The sequence below is a fragment of the Oryctolagus cuniculus genome, chromosome 1 (assembly GCF_964237555.1).
Source record: "Oryctolagus cuniculus chromosome 1, mOryCun1.1, whole genome shotgun sequence".
Lineage (NCBI taxonomy): Eukaryota > Metazoa > Chordata > Mammalia > Lagomorpha > Leporidae > Oryctolagus > Oryctolagus cuniculus.
The window spans coordinates 181,339,583-181,360,586 of NC_091432.1; the positions used below are offsets into that span (position 1 = coordinate 181,339,583).

The 21,004-nt window shown below is 41.0% G+C and overlaps 1 protein-coding gene and 1 pseudogene across 2 annotated transcripts in view; one reads left to right on the forward strand and one right to left on the reverse strand.

Annotated features, from left to right (window-relative positions):
• The window catches only part of ADAMTSL1 (ADAMTS like 1), a 1,062,044-nt gene that overhangs the window by 568,241 nt on the left and 472,799 nt on the right, over nucleotides 1-21,004 (forward strand). The gene's annotated exons all lie outside the window — the stretch shown is intronic.
• On the reverse strand, nucleotides 17,457-17,871 carry LOC100345984 (ER membrane protein complex subunit 4 pseudogene; annotated as a pseudogene).

The following is a 21,004-nucleotide window of genomic DNA, read 5'->3' on the forward strand; positions in this document are numbered from 1 at the left end:
TCCTTCAACTGCAGCGCTGGCACTCTGGGTTCTAGTCACGGTCAGGGCGCTGGATTCTGTCCCAGTTGCCCCTTTTCCAGTCCAGCTCTCTGCTGTGGCCCAGGAGTGCAGTGGAGGATGGCCCAAGTGCTTGAGCCCTGCACCCGCATGGGAGACCAAGAGAAGCACCTGGCTCCTGGCTTTGGATCAGCACAGTGCACCAGCCGCAGCGGCCATTGTGGGGTGAACCAACGGCAAAGGAAGACCTTTCTCTCTGTCTCTCTCTCTCTCACTATCCACTCTGCCTGTCAAAAAAAAAAACAAAAAACAAAAAAAAAAAAGAAATCATTATGAAACAAAGTAAACATGGCATTGTGCCTTATTTTTTTTAAAGATTTATTTATTTATTTGAAAAGCAGAGTTACAGAGAAGCAGAGGCAGAGAGAGAGAGAGAGAGAGAGGTCTTCTATCTGCTGGTTCACTTCTCAGATGACCTCAATGGCCAAAGCTGAGCTGATCTGTAGCTAGGATCCAGGAGCTTCTTCTGGGTCTCCCACACGGGTACAGGGGCCCAAGTGCTTGGGCCATCTTCTACTGCTTTCCCAGACCATAGCAGAGAGCTGGATCAGAAGTGGAGCAGCTAGTACTTGAAACCATATGCATATGGGCTGCCAGCTATGCCACAGCACCAGCACTATCCCTTATTTTTAGACACAGGAATGTGCTTTTAGAGGTCAGAGGAAGAGAGTATCACATTTACTTGAGCTGTGATATAGAAGGTTGGGTATTGAACCCACATTTTATAAAGTGTATAAGAAATCTGTATCTTATTTGCAATGTAAGGACAAAATAGAATGGCTTCCAATGACCTTTTAAAAGAATTTGAAGATTTAAAATGCATATATATCATCAATCCTAAATTTCATATCTTCAGTTTTCCAGTATGAGATATAGATAACTCTATCCTTTAATGGCATTTATCCTCTAGGTCTTATTCCCACAGGCTAATGGTTTAAGTTTTGGTATGTTAATCATACTTCTGAAGAAAGAGCAAAAATGCAGCTCAACATGAGAACATTTGAGTTACTTAGTCAAAGATATGCTAAATTTAACCTCAAGGAAATTATTGCTTCAGTGGTATCTCTGAATGTCTTCTAAAATAAGATCAATTTCCCTCTGTCTGGGATATTTCAGATATAGCCTTGCCTAATGGTGAGGGAGTGAGCAAGAAGCTGAACTATTAATGTTCCCTCCATGGCCAAGGCCCTTTGATGACCCTCTCAACCAATCAAAGAACAAGTAAGCATTACTGGAAAACAACCGCCCTCTTAAACTCGCACTATGAGAGAATTCATGCAGTGCCCAGTGACACACCCAGTGACTACTCTGGACTAAATCTTGTGTTCAGAGTTCTGGAAAGATGAACCTTGTACAGTCTCCATGAAACTACTCATACCTTAGTGGTATAACGGTAAGCACACATGACCATAAATTAAGACATATCTCCATCAGTGCACACTGAAAGAGAAACCATACTGTGGGATAAGTAGTTCGCTAGGAAAGCCTGCACAGAAATAGCATTTGACACGACTGAATAATGAATCACAAAGTCTGAAAAAACTTTTAAAAAGATAAAGAAATCACAGCATGTATGACAGCAAAGCCCTACCTACTTTGTCCTGTTTTCTCACAGAGACTTACACTGATTTACATCATCATAGTCTGGGAAGAGCAGTTTGCACTGTTGTTCTGGTTGGGATTTTTGCTGAGACATTGAGGCACACCTAGCCAGGCTCGTTTATGGTCAGGGTGGGCTTAGTTTTCAAGCAGAACCTTGAGGTTTCATGAGGAAGTACTCGAGAGCCACCCCTTTCTGACCACAGCACTCTCACACTGTTATGGCACTACAAATGCTATCATTTGCCATCATGAAAGGAGTATGCCTCGGAGTTTGGCTTTTTGTTCTTCAGATGAACTTTCATCCAAATATTAAGTGCCTGCATGCCCCTGATGACTTGGATGTTAGTTGGAAACTGACTGAAAACAAAGTTGTGCTATTAAAAGAAGTATTACTGGCCAGCACCATGGCTCACTAGGCTAATCCTCTGCCTGCGGCATCGGCACAACGGGTTCTAGTCCCGGTTGGGGCACCGGTTCTGTCCCAGTTGCTCCTCTCCCAGTCCAGCTCTCTGCTGTGGCCCGGGAGTGCAGTGGAGGATGGCCCAAGTGCTTGGAACCTGCACCCACATGGGAGACCAGGAGAAGCACCTGGCTCCTGGCTTTGGATCGGCACAGCTTGCCAGCCGTAGTGGCCATTTGGGGGGTGAACCAACGGAAGGAAGACCTTTCTCTCTGTCTCTCTCTCTCTCACTGTCTAACTCTGCCTGTCAAGAAAAAAGTATTACTACCTTTAAAGCACTACTAAATGTACTAAGAGAATGATAGGACTTGGAACTGATCTCTGCTTTGATATTATACTATAGTTATTAACTGGAGGTAGAACACTGCATCCAGGGCTAGAATATGGGACTTGGACATGTTAACTGCTGGCCTAAATACCCACTCCCTGTCTAAGCATTTAAGACACATTTTCTCAAAATCATCTCAAATAATGGGAGTTTAAGTAACCTGTCAAGGGGCATGAAGTTCATTAGCAGGTACATAGCTGTAAGCCCTGGAGATCCTGTACTCAACCACAAAGCTATGTTGTCTCCTCTGCAGTCAATGAGGCCCAGAGAGGTGTTTCACTTGCTCAGAATCACTCAGCAACCTAGATTTAAACATAAGTATAAGCTATACTCTAAACTTGTGTGCTGGAGTCTGAAATTCAAAGCTCCAGTTGCTTTCCAAATGAAGAATAAACAAGAGTTTATCACTTGATTTTTTCCAAGAAAGATTATTCCTTAGTGAATTAGATCAACATTATAAAATGTTATTACTAGGCTATGAGGACTGTAGTATCTTGGAGCATTTTTGTCACTTTATATATATTTTTTATATTTATATATATATATATATATGTCATTTAACACCTTGCTCTGAAATCACAGCTCTCCAGAAAGACTTTAAGCAGAGTGGCTATTGTGATGGTTATACCATTTTGCTCCCAACTGACTTTTTCTTGTACCTGCCAGTCTAGTTATCTAAGACAAAATTTTGAAGCAAATGGAAAAATTTGGAATTCAATAAATCTAACTTAAGACCCAGGGCACAAATTCTTAATCACTTAAGAATGCATTTGATTAGTAAGGGTCTGGTTGAGATCGCTATTAGCTGATTTGCTGAATTACTGACTAGAGTTATACTGAGATATGTTCTCAATGGATGCTCCCATGGGCCATCCTAGGGATATTTCCTGGATGTGCGATTGAAAGCAATTTAATAAGTAACAAAAACTGGTAATCCAGGTATTTTACAGAGGCAAGTAACTAAAATATTGGGGAGGTGATTTTTATGTCAAAACAAATTCTAAAAGTCACCATAAATGTATTATAAATGATAGATAAATAAGATTGTGACAAAGTATGATCTTTTTTAAAATCTCAGTAATTTGGTGCCTGTTGTCTAATAAATCTGCTGCTTTTGGTGCAGTCTCCTAAGCTAGAGTAGCTACCCGGCTTTGCCTGCATTCTTCTCTTGCTCCCTTAAACTCTCAAGAGATGATCATGCTCAGGCATGAGCCCAGGACCTGCCTTGAGGCTTGTAGCTTCAATAGGTAAGCGCAAAGCATTTCAGGTTACATTTTCCTAAACCTTTCAATTAGCTAAGAAGTTTTACTTAAGCTTGTGGCTAAATGTTGGCTCTGTACTCCAAAGCAGGGGAGGAGCCTGCTGTGCCATTCAGAGTGAATTTAGAGATGATGAAATCTGCTCAGTCCCCACTCATTTCCCATGACTGAGTTCAAATGGATGTGGTCTGTGCCTAGACCTGATAAAGGCTGGAGAGCCTCTTCCTTCTTGTGCGGCTCGTCCAGGGCTTTGATGTCCAACGGCTGGAGAGTTCTGCAGTGCGAGCTGTCAGGCAGTTTGCCATCTTCCTCTTCTACCTGTCCTTCACCACCACTACCACCCGCCCCCCAAATAGGTTATTTCTTGAAGGTTACCTTTTGTTTTAAACATCTTACCATCATCCAAGCATGGTAAAGCAATTTTAGATCATTATATAATTTTTCCACAAATTCAATAGGTCTTTATAAAACCTGTTATGTACCTGGCAGAGCACTTGGCATTAAAGAGAATACAGAATGTATCCTACATAGTCCGTGATGACTGCAAGAATCTCTCTTGTTTGCTGGAAAATAAAGAAAACAAATTATGCACTAAAACAATGGGAACGTGTCATAAGTCAGAACATGAGCAGCAAGTAGCATGCAAATAAGAGAAAGTGAATTGTGCAGTGTATAAAATTAGGCATGTACATGATTTTGACTATTTAAACTGTATATTTCTTTAATGTGCATAAATAAAAAGCCTCAGTTCTTTTGAATGCCTTCTTTCTTACTCATTCTGATCTTTAGCGTGTAATCCATAAAAGGCCATTGCTCCCTCCATAAATCTTCTTTAATTCAAAGCATAACTCTCAGAGTTCAAAAACTGAGCAGATTAGCTATTGCTGCTCCTTGCTGAAACTGTCGGTACATAAACATCTCCCTGGAGTCACAACTATAGTCAGCATAAAAATAAATCAAAAGTCAGTCCTAAGTTCCAATGATTTATCAATGAGTTTTTTAATGGTGTGTATCTGAATTATAGCATTTTTACAAACCCAAGTCCAATTGTTTTTTCATTAGTTCATAGTACTTTTATACTTTATGTATATATATATATATATAAATACCTACATACATATGTGTGTATATGCATCGATAAATTCTGCATTTCATAATGACATATTCTTTGCCACTAGATCAGCTGTACTATTTTTGGAAACATTACTCTCTTTACTTGGAAATCATAGCCTCTTAGTTCATCTAAATATGACTTCATGACTTTTATAGCTTTCACTCCATACTTTTGCAAAAACCTTATTGTGATGGCAAAATAGTTTCATGTGGTTAAGAGGAAAAAAATGAGTAACTTTTTTCAACATACTCTAAAAGCTGCTTTGGATTTCAGTTTGGTGTTGGGACCTTAATATGTCTGTTGTGCTTGTATTCTAGCATGTGAGCAGAAAAGCTAAGAACTTAAATAAGGGAGTGTTTTTCAACCAAAACTTTGACTCTGTTGTTTCACCAGTCACTAATTAAATTAAAATTGAATCACCCAGAACAACTCACCATCCTGGAAAAATGATTAGCATTAATTTAAAATGCAGAGCATTATTAATTTTATTCATTAGGCATCAGTAATTCTTTTACTAATTCATCATGCCCCTTTGGGGGCTGGGATCTGAAAGTTATTTCTGCTTTTAAAACACTAAGGATTTTTCATTAAAAGAAAATTTATTTCATTAACTGTGTTGCTCTGGTGGTGGTAAGTTTTAAGATGGGGTTTCTCACAATTTGTAGATGCATGTGAATCACCTGGAGATCTTGATGACATATACAACCTGATTCAGAACTTCTTGAGTGGGGCTTGAGAGTCTGCATTCCTAATAAGCACCAGGTGGTACAGCACAGCAGCTCAGTGGACAGTACTTTCAACAAGATCTTAAGGTGTCATAGCATGCATTATAAGGCTTCACCACTAGCGGTATTTTTCTGTGAACCACATTGGATGCCTAAGGTGTGTTTGCTTGGGTTTTCCTATTGATGCCAAGTTCAGCATTTCTTACTCTTTGCATTGCTTGTATTAGAAGATGCCTATCAATAGGAATGTTCCAATAACCCTTATTATGAACTTGGAACTGATCTGGCCCTGATTTTTCTCCATGTGTGCATTTGTACAGACTTTGAAAATGTCGTAGCTATGTGTAGAAAACTAAAGTATGTGTTCGATATATTTTGTACATCTAAATGGGTCTCACATGCCTTATTTTAGAGGTATTACCCCAAACTGGCCTATACCATTGCCGTGACCCCCAAGCATCGCAGAACTGAAGGAAGCTCTGTGAACTTCTGTACATCAGAGATCCTGAAACAAAGCCAGATCCATCCTCCAAGTGCTCTAGTCCCCAGAAAACCCCTTGTACTTGGCATTCAATCCTAGAATTGAAACAAATATTATGCATATCAAAGGGATATGTGTGCTGAATGAGACAGAATAAGAGGGGTGAGAAGTTTTGGCCACTTGTACCAATAATCAATGCTCTCAGGCACTTTTAATTGGAGCAGAGAGTGGATTAGAAGGGTTAGCTCCATAGTGACTTAGCCATGAATCATTTCTACTGACATAAAAACAGTAGGCTGAAAGGGTCTTGTGACATTTTCATATATTAGGTCCCCACAGAGATTTGGGGAAATGGTGCCAAATTACCCAAATGCATGCACTAATCATTGAATTCCTGAAAGAATTAGGGGCCAGGTATGTGGAGTAATTATAATATACACTCCACTAGGTGTCCATACCACACACAAAACACACCTGTGTCACAAACCCCTATTTCCTACTGGACAATTTAAAAAACGTAGATGTCACTTAAGATAAAACATCCAGTGTTTACTTCCTCCCTATGACCAAGCCCAATTATGCTTTTTGAAAATTTATACCCATGGGTCCTGTTTGTTCTACCTTGAGGCACAAAAAATAGTCATCAGCTCCTTTGACCCTGATTAAAAATAATCTCTCAGCTGCCCATAGCCTTCTCAGCTTCAAATCAATAGTCCCAGTTTTTCAGTTCTTCCAACTTTTCTTCCTTTGACCAGCCTTTGCTCACCTGAATAAGTTGTTGTTATCAAGATCTTTCTAAATGTTATTCCCAGAACTGAAAATGATATTAAGATGTGATCTAACTGGGGCATATCTGGCACAACTGGTGTCTATATAAACTTGGTTTGTTTTTTAATCATGTGGCATAAAATTATAAATTTTTGCCAAGCCAAATAATGATTTTTTCTTTCAATGATTTTATAGAAAAGTGAAAGCACATAGCATTTTCATATGAAAACACTGTTCCTATTCCCACTCCATATTGGATGATAGGATTTTCTTTGTAACTTCAGTTCAGAATCTGACATATATTCTTTAATGAGGCCAGCTCATTAACTTTTATCTGTTGTTTTAGATGAGCAATATTGTTCTAGCTACTCACATCTGCTGGAAGTTAATCAGATTACATGAAAAATATAGGTCATATATCAAGGCCTTAAGATATCTCTTTATACTGGCATTGAATTACTCTAGACATAACAGAGATTCCAGAGCATAGTAATTGCTCAATAAGTAATTGTTGAACTGAAAGTACAGATTTTAACTATGCCTCAACTAGAATATCATGTGGCATACATTATCCATCTTGCCTGTAGCATAGAACTAAAGATTATCAGATGCTTTGCTAAAATCAGACAGTCACATAGTAGAAATGAGCACTGGACTGAGCCAATGGATTCAGATTATAAGAGCTTCAGTTAACCTGTTCTGTCATCTTTGTTTTCTCTTATTTTTAATTTATTGTTATTACTGTAAAGAGAACCGATTTTATGCATTCCATAGGTACAACTCCAAGAAGACAACCAAAATACCCTCCCTCCTCCTAAATCCTCTCCCTTCCTCCCTGCTCTTCCTTTCATCAGTTTTTGCGAAGACACAATTTGAATTAACTCTATATTCACAAGCTTAATTCATCTCTAACCATAATATTCAATAAGTAAAAAGTAGGAAGGCCATAGTTCTATAGGAGTATAAACAAGGGCTAAAAGTGACAATCATATCTCAAAATGTCCATTTTGTTCCTATACATTTTTTTGTATTCTACATTGACTGTCACATATCAGAGAAAACATAAATTTGTCTTTTTGAGACTGGCTTATTTCACTAAGCACAGTGGTTTTCAGTTGCATCCATTTTGTTGCAAAAGACAAGATTTCATTATTTTTATGGTTGAGTAGTATTCCATAGTATAGATACATTTTCTTTATCTAGTCATCAGTTGATGGACATCTGGGTTGATTCCATATCTTAGCTATTGTGAATTAAGCTGCAGTAAACATGGGGGTACAGATAACTCTTTCATATGCTGATTTAATTTTGTTTGGGTAAATTCCTAGGAGTGGAATGGCTGGATCATATGGTAGATCTATTTCCAGTTTTCTAGACCATCTCCATACTATCTTCCATAATGGTTGTACTAGTTTACATTCCCACCAACAGTGTGTATCTTTTTCTTAACTTCTTCACCAGCATTTAGTGTTTTTTAATTTTTGGATGACAGCTGTTCTAACTGGGATGAGGTGAAAACTCATTGTGGTTTTTATTTGCATTTCCCTGATGGCTAGAGATGCTGGGGATTTTTTCATGTGTCTGTTGTCAATTTGTATTTCATCTCTTGAAAAATGTCTGTCCATGTCCTTTGCCCATTTGTTAACTGGATTGTTTGTTTTGTTGTTGTTGAGTTTCTTGGACTCTTTAAAGATCCTAGATACTAATCCTTTATCAGTTACAGAACTTGAAAATATTTTCTCCCATTCTGTTGGTTGCCTCTTTCCTTTGTTGAGTGTTTCCTTTGCAGTGCAGGAGTTTCTTAGCTTAATGTAATTCCCTTTATTTGTTTTTGCTTTTACTGTCTGTGCTTCTGGGATCTTTTCCAAGATGTCTTTGCCTATGCCAATGGCTTGCAAAGTTTTCCTGATGTTTTCCTCCAATAATTTGATGATATCAGATCCTAGATTTAGATACATTTTGAGTTGATTTTTCTATAAGGTGTAATGTTGGGGTGGGGGTCTTGTTTCATGCTAATGCACATAAAGATCTAATTTTCCAAGCACCATTTGTTGAAGATACTGTCCTTTCTCCAGAGATTGATTTTAGCTTGTTTGTCAAAGATTAGTTGGTTGTAGATGGGTAGATTAACTTCTGGGGTTTCTATTCTGTTCCACTGCTTTGCATGTCTATTTTTGTGCCAGTACCAGGCTGTTTTCATTATAACTGCCCTGTAATATGTCTTGAAATTTGGGATGTATTGACTCTGCTTTTCTGTTGTTTAAAATTGTTTAGATATCCTGATTCTCTTGTGTTTCTATTTAAATTTTGGTATTGTTTTTCCAAGATCTGAGAAGATTGTCATTGATATTTTGATTAGTATAACACTGAATATGTAAATTGCTTTCAGTAGTATGGACATTTTGATAATATTGATTTTTCTAAGCCACGTAGAGATTTTTCCATTTTTTGTGTGTATCTTTTGTCTTTTTTAATACTTTATAATTTTCATTGTAGAGATCTTTCATCCCTTGAAATATAAGATATTTAAGTTTATGTAGCTATTATGAATGGGACTGATATTACAAGTTCTTTCTCAGCCATGGCATTTTTTGTATATACAAAGGCTATTGATTTTTGTGTGTTGATTTTACATCCAGCAAGTTTATCCTACTCTCTTATGGGTTCCAATAGTCTCTTAGTAGAGTCTTTTGGTTCCTATATTTACAGGATCATGTATCAAAAACAGGAATAATTTCCAATTTATATCCCTGTGATGTCTTTTTCTTGCCTAATGGCTCTGGCTAAAACTTCCAGAGCTATATTGAATACTAATGGTGTAGATATACACCCTATCTGGTACCAGGTCTCAGTGGAAATACTTTGAATTTTCCCCCACTCAAAATGATGCTGGCTGTGGGTTTATGATATATTGCATTGATTGTGTTGAGGAATGTTCCTTCTATACCAATTTTCTTGAGGTTTTTATCATGAAAGAATGTTGAATTTTATCAAATGCTTTCTCTGCATCTATTGAAATAATCATGTTTTATATATTCTTCTATTTGTTAATTTGCTATACCACATTCATTGATTTGCGTATGTTGAACCATCCCTGCATATTAGGGATCAATCACCCTTGGTCCTGGTGAATGATCTTTCTGATGTGTTGTTGGATTTGATTAGCTAGTATTTTGATGAGGATTTTTACATCTGTGTTCATCTGGGATATTAGTCTATAGTTCTCTTTCTTTATTGTATTTCTTTCTGGCTTCAAATTAATGTGACATTGACATCATAGAAGGAGTTTGGGAGGAATCCCTCCCTTTTAATTTCTTTTGAATGCATTGAAAAGAATTGAAATTAGTTCTTCTTTAAAGTTTATGTGGAATTCAGCAGTGAAGCCATCTGGTCCTGGGCTTTCCATTGTTGGCATGGTCTTTATTACTGATTCAATCCTGTCTTAGAAATTGTTCTATCTAGGTTTACTGTGTCCTCATGACTTAATTTTGGTAGATTGCATGTGTCCAGAAACCTCATTTCTTCTGTATTTTCAAAATTGTTTGCATATAGTTGTTTGTAGTAATTCCTCATGATTCTTATTTCTGTGGTGCCCATTTAACATCCCCTTTTTCATCTCTGATTTTATTAATTTGAGTCTTTTCCCTCAGTTTTCAGTTAGTTATGCCAATGGTCTATCAATTTTGTTTATTTTCTCAAAAAACCAGCTCTTCAAGTCACTGATCTTTTGTATTTTTTGTTTCAATTTTATTTCTTCTCTAATTTTAATTATTTCTTTCTTCCTACTAATTTGAAATTTGATTTGTACTTGTTTTTCTAGGTCCTTGAGATGCATTGTTACATCATTTATTTAATACCTTTCCAATTTCTTGATGTAGGTACTAATTGCTATAAACTTCTTAACACTGCTTTTGCTCTATCCCATGTTGTGTTGTCATCTTCATTCATTTCTAGGATTTTGTTTTATTTCTTCTATGACACAGTGTTTATTCAGGAGCACATTATTCAGTCTCCATGTGTTTGCATATTTTCTAGGGTTTCTTAAGTTGTTAATTTCCAGCTTCATTCATTGTGGTTAGAAAAGATATTTTATGATTTCAATTTTCTTTTAATTTGTTGAGACTGGCTTTATGGCCTAGCATATGGTCTATCCTAGAGAAAGTCCCATGTACTAATGAACAGAATGTGTATTCTGCCGCTGTGGGATGAAATGTTCTGTAGATATTAATTATATCATTTGGTCCATAGTGTAGTTTAGCTCTGTTGCTTCTTTGTTGCTTTTCTGTTTAGTTGATCTTTCCATTGATGAAAGTGAGCTTTGAAGTCATCCATTTCTATTGTATTGGAGTCTGTGTCTCCTTTTAGATCATTAATATTTGCTTTAAATAGCTAGGCACCCTGGCATTGGATATATATAACTTATTCAAATCACATCTTCCTGTTGAATTGATATCTTAATCATTACATAATGCCCTTCCTTGTTTCTCTTAACAGTTTTTGTGTTAAAGTCTATTTTGTCTGATATTAGGACAGCTAAACCTGCTCATTTTTGCTTTCTATTAGCATGGAATATCTTTTTCCATCCTTTCAGTTTCAGTCTGTGTGTATCCTTGTTGGTGAGGTGGGTTTCTTTGTAGGCAGCAAATAAATGAGTCTAACATTAGAGTTAATTATTATGTTTATCTAAGGATACACTAGTCTAGTGTTACTGATGTAAAAGGAGTAAGATTCATTTAATTTCACTGTTTTTGATGAAGTCATCCAGATGCTGTTGATGATCACTTCAGTTTCCTACCTGTTCACAAGGGACAACAAAGGATATCTAGGCATAATTATGGAAGATACATGTACTAGTTTGAATCTTTAAAACAGTTTTTAAATAGCATTTAAAATCAATGAAATTTCTGTTTAGTTTGTATCAAAAACAAGGTTGGAGAAAGGATCAAACTCTTCAAAATGAGAATAGGTAAGTGGGCCTTTTAGACTATTACTGTGATGACTAGAACTAAACAAAAACACACATACACAAAGAAAACAGAAAACTTCACATGTATAACTTCATCACTTAAAGGTTGTGAACAATTTTATTGACTGCAAATTGATTCTTAATGTTGATTTCTGCTGAAGGCTCTTAATAATCAAGATGGTATCAATGTTTATATTTTTTATGAAGTGAAATGTAACAGAATTATTCCTTACTTCCTTTGGGCTAGATTTAAGAATTTTACTTATGAACTATAGTATAATTTTTTGACATTCTCAGGGGCTGAAATAGATTGATTTCACTTAAAACTGCCATTTTTTAAAGATTTTTTTAATTTATTTATTTGACAGCTAGAGTTACAGACAGTGAGAGAGAGAGACAGAGAGAAAGGTCTTCCTTCCGTTGCGTTGATTCACTCCCCAAATGGCCACAACAGCCAGAACTACGCCGATCCGAAGCCAGGAGTCAGTTGCCTCTTCCCAGTCTCCCATGCAGGTGCAGGGGCCCAAGTACTTGGGCCATCCTCCACTGCTTTCCCAGGCCACAGCAGAGAGCTGGACTGGAAGAGGAGCAACTGGGACTAGAACCCGGCACCCATATGGGATGCCGGTGCCACAGGCGGCGGATTAACCTAGAGTGCCATTGCACTGGCCCCTGGTATTGCCATTTTTAAGAAATCAATTTTGAACTTATTTGCTGGACTGAAATTGGGAAAGCCAAATTGCTTTTAATAGACCTGATCTGGATATATGTAAAAATGGTTATATACCCTGAACACACTGGGCAGCCACTCAGAAAGGTCAAATTAAAGGCACAATTTGAAAAGGAAGCCATGATTTCATAACCAGTTTTATATTAATTCCAGAGATCTGAGTAGAAACTCAGTTTATTCACACAAAGCTAATTAAGCCTAAATATTGGCTAGAATGTAAACTACATACTTAATGGTAGACCAGGAGAACTTTCAAATAGTTCCACAAGTTTCAACAAAATGACTCATAAAAAATCTAATAGACCTGGTCCATAATGTGTATATGTCCTGACATATAGAACATGGAATTTCCACTGGATTCAGCATAGAATGTGTCTGTGCAATGCTTTTCTATTTAGAGGAATGTTAATTGCAATTCTCGTATCTTTCTACCAATCCAAGGAGCTGTTAAAAACTATAAAGTTTAGCGTTTCACACAGGTGGGTTATGATAACAAGTTGTCTGACTAGGGGACGCTGAATGTTAATGCAGCTTTTCCAAGTCAGGAAAGTACATGGTGGATCACAGCTTCAGCAGCTTAAAAAGAGCAATCATGGGGGTGGGGGACACACTTTTCGCACCTCTCTTAGTTCTTTCAAGTCAGCTCTTAAGAGACTCTTCAAAATCCTCTGCTTAAAAGAACCCAATGTCATAAAAGCTTTAGTAAGGCCTCATAAGCCCATTTTCCAGGAAAAACCCGGATGCTCTGGTAAGTTGGTGAAGAATAAATATTATTCCCAGGAGCCTCAGCACAGATCCTTCCTGTCTAGTTCTCGATTACAGAAATTAAAATTGAATTTTGGCAATTTTTATGGACATCTACTATGTGCTGGGAACAGTTCTATATACTCGATAGTAAAGAACAAGATACACATGATTCCTGGTTTTCATGAACCTTACATTCTACTAGACCAGCAGGGTGGGATAGATGGGAAAAGAAAATTAGAGCAATAAAGTATCCATTAGTGATCATGGTTTTGAAGAAAACAAAGTAGATGATGTGATGGTATACCTGGGCAGTTCCTATAGATTGGGAGGGAGGTTAGCCCAGAATTTCTTTGAGGGGTATTCTGTCTCTCATGCACTTTCCACTCTGAAGACAAAGGGATACTTTGGAAAGGCAATTGCCTAATATCATTCAGATGACTTCTCTAGTCCTTAACGGGCCCACTTACCTGCTCTACCTACCTCTCCCTTCACATCTCATCACATCTCATAGCCTTTCCCAGTTTGCTATCACATCTTCATTCACTATTCAGCTCCATGAGTCTGACTATATTTGAAAGGTTTCAGATACATGATTCTTTGGTATCTGAGTTCACTGTTATATTGGGAAATTCATGAAGATAGGGACCATGTCTGGTATTGTAGCTGGAGGGCAGAACAATAAGGTTAACTAAGAAAACTGAAGTACAGAAAAGGGTTCTTTTTTTTTTTTTTTTTTTTTTTTTTGGACAGGCAGAGTTAGACAGTGAGAGAGAGAGAGAAAGGTCTTCCTTTTCCGTTGGTTCACCCCTCAAATGGCCGCTACAGCCAGTGCGCTGCACGGATCTGAAACCGGGAGCCAGGTGCTTCCTCCTGGTCTCCCACGTGGGTGCAGGGCCCAAGGACTTGGGCCTTCCTCCACTGCCTTCCCAGGCCACAGCAGAGAGCTGGACTGGAAGGGTAGCAACCGGAACAGAATCCGGTTCCCCAAATGGGACTAGAACCCCGGGGTGCCGGGGCCGCAGGCGGAGGATTAGCCTGGTGAGCTGCGGCACTGGCTCAGAAAAAGGTTCTAACAGAGAGAATCCTAGACAGAAGTGAAATACACCTGCAGAGAGATTTTTAGGCCAGGACAGAGAGTAAAGAGAAATGTGGTTAGATAATATTTTATCTTTTAATTTAATTACTAAGTAGAAATTTTGGGGTATTTGGTGTACCAGTTAAGATTCGCCTTGAAATACATCCCTTGTTAGGTTCAGGTCCTCACTCTGCTTCTTTCTTTTTTTTTTTTTTTTTTTTTTTTTTTTTTTTTTGACAGGCAGAGTGGACAGTGAGAGAGAGAGACAGAGAGAAAGGTCTTCCTTTGCCGTTGGTTCACCCTCCAATGGCCGCCGCGGCCGGCGCGCTGCGGCCGGCGCACTGCGCTGATCCGATGGCAGGAGCCAGGAGCCAGGTGCTTTTCCTGGTCTCCCATGGGGTGCAGGGCCCAAGCACTTGGGCCATCCTCCACTGCACTCCCTGGCCACAGCAGAGAGCTGGCCTGGAAGAGGGGCAACCGGGACGGAATCCGGTGCCCCGACCGGGACTAGAACCCGGTGTGCCGGTGCCGCTAGGCGGAGGATTAGCCTAGTGAGCCGCGATGCTGGCCTCTCACTCTGCTTCTGATACTAAGTCACAGCTAATGTGCACCTTTGGAGGCAGCAGCGATGGCTCATATTTGATTTCTGCATTGACTTGTGGGATCCTGGCTTCAAACTGGCCCAGCCCCATCTGTTGCAATCATTTGAGAAGTGAACTAGTAGACAGAAGAGCTTTCTTTGTCTGTCTCTCTGCCTTTCAAATAAATTATTTTTTTAAACTTATTTTATTTATTTGAAATAGTTACAGAGAGAGGTAGAGACAGAGAGATCTTCCATCTGCTGGTTCACTTTCCAGATGGCCACAACGGCCAGAGCTGTGCTGATCCGAAGCCAGGAGCCACGAGCTTCTTCTGGGTCTCCCACATGGGTGCAGGGTCCCAAGGATTTGGGCCATCTTCTACTGCTTTCCCAGGCCATAGCAGAGAGCTGGATGGGAAGTGGAGCAGCAAGTACTAGAACCGGCGCCCATAGGGGATGCCAGAGCTTTAGGCCAGGGCTTTAACATGCTGCGCCACTGCACTGGCCCCCAAATAAATTCTTAAAATAAAAAAAGTTGAAAGAATAGGTAGAAATTTTAAGAACAAGGGGCTCTTTGTAAAGCCATAAATGCAGATGAAAGAAATGGCAAGAATAAGGTCCCGCAGTAATAGAAACAGAAGCTTCTCGGAGCGTCTGAATTGGTCTCAGATTGGTTTGAATATTTCATGTCTGAAGGAGATGAATAGGAAATAAGGGTAGAAATAGAAGTTGAAGAAGATTGTTTAGGACTTAAGTGTAAAGAGAGATTGAGGCCTGATTTAGGAGATGAGGTGCAGCCACTCTCACCTCTTCCATCACTGTCACACCTCTGCAGCCACCGTCAAAGACAGACCATGCCCATGGACTGCATCCCACCCCAGCTCCTTGAACACACCACCCCTTCTATGCTCTGCTTTTTGCCCAGTATCATCCTCCTCTGTCTTGTCCTTGACCTTTTAGCCCTCACTCAGAAGAGTCCTTGACCCTGTATTCTTTAACTTGCACAACCTTGTCTCTGCCTTTGTCTCCACAGATAGGCTCTATCAGCAGCCCACACTGACTGCACTACGCTTATTATTCATTAAGCCTCCATCCACTGCTAACCATCTTCTACACCACTGATCCTTTTAAGCTACCCTTGCCAAGTTCACTCATGATCATTTCTTTGTTCTTCAGCAGAGCGTTTTCATCATTATTTCACTTAACTTTCTGTGGAATTTGGTACTGCTGCCTCCTCAGTACTCCTGGAAAATCTGTCTTATTTTCCAGAACCACATCTTTTCTGTTTTCTCAGGCATCCTCTGCGCTCTTATACCACACTCCCTGGAGGTGGACTCTGGACTCAGAGTTGCATGTAGAAAGTTTGTTGAAGAGCAGGTGCAGATGTTAAGATGCCAGTTAGGATACTGGTATCCAAATTGCAGTGACTGGGTTTGAGTCCTAGCTCTGTGCCTAACTCCAGCTTCCTGCCAATACAGATCTTGGGAGACAGTGATGATAATGACTCAAGTGATTGAGTTCCTGCCCCCATGTGGTAGATCTGGATCAGGTTCTCAGTTCCCAGCTTCAGCTGGGCCCAGCTCAGGCCTTTGCAAGCATTTAGGGAGTGAATCAACAGACTGGGGAGCTAGATCCTTCTCCCTCTCCTTCTTCCCTTCCCTGTTTCTCCTTCTCCCTACCCTCCTCATACCTCTCCCCTCTCCTTCCCTCTCTCTGTCTCAAAAAAAAAAAGTTTGTTAGGGAGCACCCTGATACACCTGCAAGGAAGCAAGGAAGGCAGAAGGAACAAGAAGTAGGAAATCTGATCCACAGTGAGACAGCCAACCCTGCTGAAGCTCTGGAGCTAGAGTAACCTTGCAGAGTTGTCTCAACTTGAAGCCAGGGGCCTAGGCCTTTGTTTCCAGGCATAAGCTAGTCCCTGACATGGGCCACCGTCTAGGAGAGTTGTAATCTTGGGCAAGGCAATTCCCTGTGGCTGAAAGGGATTCCCATTGAGATGCATTGGCTATTATGGAATTCTCATACTTTCCTCCCACATCAAAACTGGACTCATTATCTCTTACCCCAACCCTCTTATAAATGTACTGTTTGTCTTTTTTGTGCTCTTTTTTGTCTGGCTTATTTTTCTTTTCGTCATGTATAATCTGAATTGAGCATTGGTTTCCTCCACAAATGTCTCCAACAGAATTTTCCAACTTGTGTTAAATAGAAGTGAAATATTAAGGATAATAGGTTTAAAAGCAAACTTGTGCAACTTTTTAAAAACATTATCCTCAGTCATTTAATTATTGAAGGGAGACACTGTGATGGTTATTGATTTAGCAACAACTGTTCTTTTGTTTACATAGAATTCTGGTCATATTTGTTGTTTTGCTCTATCTTGGAAACATTAAGCACAGTTTTCTACATTATTTTCAGTTAGGGGTTGTCGTATAGTTTCTTTGTGATGGTAGTAATATGCATATTGCCTTTCTGGGATCTGTCTCCTCTCCAGGGGAAAAAGAGCTTTTGATTCTTTACAACATGAGTGGTTACTTTAAGAACCAATGGAAACAAAAGAAGGATGTAAATGAGAGGCAAATATGTAGGCCAGGTGCTTCTTACTCAGGCTCACAAAATTAATCCTCCACCACAGAAATCCATTCTGTCCGGGGACTCAGTGAAGGCTAACGATGCATAGACAGTAATCCCATAGCCAAGCACTTGTTAACAACCAATGGCCAAACCCATCAGGTCCCTAATAAGACAGACCAAACTCTGAAGGAACTTCCGGTTTGAACTTTCTAGCATCTTGAAAGTGGCTGAAATGGTCATAAGTGCCTGAATAGGTTGCCAGGCCATCATGTAGACCATCATCATAGGGAAGAAGGAGATGGTGCTACCTGCCATGTTTGAAGAGGCTCATGGGAATCTGATTCAGGGGAACCAAGGCAATGTCCCATCAGGACGTCACCACCAGGAACTGATCTGTCTCTTGCACACTGGTATCTGGCACTTGCTTGTCCAAGTAACCGACTGGGTACAACAAGCCTTTCTGAGCACTGCTCCGGTCACTTCAGCCCCCACTGCCTCCTCCAGGCCTGCTCAGGTCAATAGCCCCCTTGAAGCACCAGCTCAGTTGGCGGACAGGCTCTCTTGAGCCACCATGACAATGATCGCTTACTAAAGCCGAGTACAGGAGTCTAAGTACTTGAGCCATCTTCTGCTGCTTTCCCAGATGCATTAGCAGGGATCCTGATCAGAAGTGGAGCACCCAGGACTCGAACCAGTGCCCATAGGTGATGCCCATATGGCATCACAGGCAGCTGCTTGACCCTGCTACGACACAGCATGGACTGCTCCAACTTTCTGAACAGCAAAGGCAGTGGAAGGCAGTGGCAGCAGCAGCAGCATCTACACAGCCAGTCCACCCAAGTCACAAATCCCCTCTCCTTCTCCTCATGGCCCTTGTGTAAAAAGTCGTCATGTCCTTGAAATTTTACATCATTAATAATTGACATCATCGACAGCTCACAAATCCAACCCCTGCTCTTCAATGCCAGTGTGGCTGCTTTGATCTAGGCTCTCATTTGCCCTTCCAGTTCCTCCCAATGGGGTCTGTTCTGCTCATAACAGACTGCATTCAACTACATTGTTTTGTACAGTGCTTAAAATCCTTAACTGCCTTCCCACCACTACACGCTCAAACCTGACCTCCTTAGCTGTCATAGCAGTCCTGTCCCGCCCTGTCTCACTGCCGCCTACTCCCACCATTTTCTGCATTCTCCTTGGATACTTTTTCCTAGCTACCAGGCACTCCAGTGTCTGACTTACAGAGAGGACCCTTGGGAGCTCGGGTAGGCAGCCCACACTGGATCACATTATACTTGGAAGTGATTTCGTCTCAGCAAGAAATGGAGCCCTTGACCCCCAACAGTGATAAGCAAGGCATTTCATTAAATACCAGTATTAATCCCAAGAGATCGCTTGACCTTTTGAGCTGCCCAACCTTGGCAAGAAGACAGCGGCTGCCTGCAAGTCCGGGCTAATCTGAGACTGAATGTTGCCACTAAATCCTTATTGAGCATGACTTATGTGTCCAGCTGTTAACACCGATACAGTTTCAGTGCCAAGCCCAGGCGCCATTCCCCAAGCATTTATACATCTCCACCTGCTAAACCACCACCCCCCACACCTCCTGCTGAGATGGGCAGGAGAAGAGCAAGGTCACTCCCAAGTCAACGGTGAGGGGCACAAGTTCTTGCCACCCTGTCCTTGATGGCTGTAAGTTGTGTTTCGCTTATCCTCCACATCAGGCTGTGTCTAAATTCCCTTCACTGGCCTGATGTGAGAGGAAAGTGTGCCTTGCACATTTCTGGTCTTAATCATAGGATGTGAAACGGGGCTTGGGGGAAGAGGCAGAGTTCCAACAGGAGCCATCATCGGAGGACTAGAAGGAGGGAGGGAGGAAGGGACTATCAAGCAAACTGGGAACTTCTGGTGAAAACAGCCTCTCTGTGAAAAGTGCATGCCACGTTTTGCTTTCAGAGAGCAAGCTCCTCTTTTGATCCCCTGCGAGGAACCTAACACCGCCAGGGAAGCCACCCCCACGGACTCACAGACCGCTGAGCCCGGTCCCCCGGCCCCTCGGGCGGTGGCAGGGAGTGTTTTTGCTTCGGTGTCAGCGGGACCCGAAGGCAGTGTTTTGGAACCGCGGCTGCCTTCCTCTCCTCTCTCCGGCCCCATCCCCTTCACTCGGGTTTCAAGCTTGTCCCTTTCCGCACTGCCCTCTTGCATTCGCTTTCTTCTCGAGCTCGTGAATGTTACCCTAGAGGGGGCTGCAGCACCGCAGGCTTCCTCCTCGCCGCCACCATTTGCTGTTGTTGGCTGCAAGTCCGGTGCCCGGCGCCAGCTCCTCGGCAGCGAGTGAGCGAGGACCCTGCGCTCCTCGTTCCCCAAACAGAGCCGCCTCGCAGGGAGTCTGCACAGGCTCCAGCCTCTCTCCTGCCCTGCCGCGGCGTCTGCCTCCTCCACGCCCAGACGCTCTTGGCCTCTAATGTGCCTTGCGCCAAGGGAGACAAGCAGCCGCCATTCGCACCCGCGAAGCCCAGCGCAGCGCGGTTGGCCCCCTCTGGCATCCACGCACACTCCACTGCTGTACAGGATGGGAAAGCAGCAGGGGGTTATGCATTTTCCCTTCTCTCCTCTTTCCTTCCACCTCCTTCCCCCACTGGATCCACATTGATTTTCTGCACCATTCTTTTGGAAACTACCTGGCTGTTGCGTCCCAGAAGCGTCTCAGGAAACAGTGACTTTTTTCGCTAGGTCACCACCACCCTGCCAGGGACTTCTCTGCTCTGCACGCCTAGATTCCACGTCCCTAGGGCAGCACGGTCTGGAAACAAATCCCCACCCCCACCCCCAGGACCTTTGTCTTGGTTCTCTTTTAATGAGGTCCAACAAAGCAGCAAAGAATGGCCAACAGCCTAATGACTGGATTCCCTCTTCATTTCTGGGGATGCCTGGGCTATTCAGTTGTGGGAAACATATGGCAGATATAAGTAAATGAAAAGCACCATCCCAATAGCTAACTTTTAAAAACTGAAAACTTAAATTGTACTTTCTTCACAGCTGTAGTCTCAGATTCTAAAGTAGTGCCTGGCTGCTGGACACTTAATCAGTATTTATTGACTGAACGCCAGGCAATGTGCTGTTTGCTTCACATTATTATCGTGTTTTACCTTCTTACAAGCACTAGAGAGCTGAAAAAATGAAGGCATGTAGAGCTAAATTTGTGTGCTCACGTTTGTATAATCAGAAAGTGGTCCATCCAGCAACCCCCCCATGAGGCCTAAGACAAGGCTCTTAAACATAACAGTATGTTACTTCATATCTTCCAGTAACTTACTATTTGCATTCAGTTTTAAGTGTTCCTCAAATTTCCTGAGATAAGCACTGTAGCACTGTTGCAGATCATATTTAGAATTCTCACTCCTTTTTCTTTACCTATGCATTTATTAATTTTTAAGTTATAAAATGCACATTCTTTATAAAATTACACATGCAGTTATGTTAAAAATAAAGTCAGAAACAGAAAAGCAGAAAAGCATAAAGTGAACAAATTATTAGCAGA